Consider the following 1,407-nt stretch of genomic DNA (forward strand, 5'->3'; position numbering starts at 1 on the left):
TGGTGTGACAGTTGGACTATAAAGAAAGATGAGCACAGAAGAATTGATGCTTTTGAACTTCGATGTTGGAGAAGACTCTGGAATGTACTTGGGACAGCAAGGAGATCCAACCAATCAATCCTAAAGGAAATCAGTCCTGAATATTCATTGGAAGGACTGATGCTGAAGCTGAAACTCCAATATTTTGGCCACCTGATGCAAAGAACCGACTCACTGGAAAAGACCCTGATGCTGGGAAAGAATGAAGGCAGGAGAAGGGGACAACAGAGGATGAGATGGGTTGGATGGCATCACCCAACTCGATGGATGAGTTTGAGTAAACTCTGGGAGTTGCTGATGGGCAAGGAGGCCTAGTGTGCTGCAGTCCATGGGGTTCGCAGAGTCAGACATGACTGAGCAAACTGAACATAAATGATGCAGAGAATAGGATGTTGACTCAGGTAAGCATTCTGGAGATTATTTAACCTTTAACAGTCATCCATCACACAAGGAAAAGGACATTTGAGGAGGGTGAACTTTCTAGTACACCATTCAGATTACTAGGATGATGCAACTCAACATTTTGACAACACTATATTTTAATAAAAATAAATAAATTCTTCACTTCTGCATCTAGTAATGGTATAATAATGGTCACGTAACTTAACAGATCATAGTCACTACAGCTAAAGTTATAAGACACAAGCTTTAAAATATGATTACTCTTTTTCATGTAGTTTAAGAATGAGATAAGAAATTTAGGCAAAGAATTGTAAAAATATTAACTAATAAAAACTGAATAAGAAGGAAGCACTTCGGAAAGGGTGAAGTGAATGCCTAAAGCATCCGGAGGACTAAAAAAAAAAAAAAATGTCAAGTTTTTCTGAACTCTGGAGGTTAACCAAAGTTTTAGAACAATCATGAAAAATGTTTATTCAAGAAAGTGGCTCAATCTCCATAAGATCAGCAAGCTTTGTGGTATTTTAACTTGTCATCCCCTTCTTCACTGTTCTTTGGTAACCTTGAAAACAACAGCCTTGCACCTACAAGCTAAGATCCAAGATTTCAACTGCCAAACTAAGCTCCCTGGTGCAGCCAAATAATTAAATATAAAAAAAGTTTTTAAAAACATGCAGGCTCCAGAGCTCTGCGTTTGAATCTCAGTTCTTCCACTCTCGGCTGTGGCTCTGGACAACTCACTGACCCTCTGTATGCCGCCACACTCTCATCTGTGAAATAGGATTGTGCGGGAGTGTAAATGAGTTTGCAAAGGACTTACAAAAGTGACTAGCACTTAGTAAGTCCTCAGTACACCTCAGTGACAGTTTACACAGGACCTTACTCTTTGAATTCTAGTTTCACTTCAGGTAACCTAACAAAAGACAAGCACAAGGAGGGACTCTGCATGTGCTCCACATGTGGTACATG

The sequence above is a fragment of the Bos indicus x Bos taurus genome, unplaced genomic scaffold (assembly GCF_003369695.1).
Source record: "Bos indicus x Bos taurus breed Angus x Brahman F1 hybrid unplaced genomic scaffold, Bos_hybrid_MaternalHap_v2.0 tig00003465_arrow_arrow_obj, whole genome shotgun sequence".
Taxonomy (NCBI): Eukaryota; Metazoa; Chordata; class Mammalia; order Artiodactyla; family Bovidae; genus Bos; species Bos indicus x Bos taurus.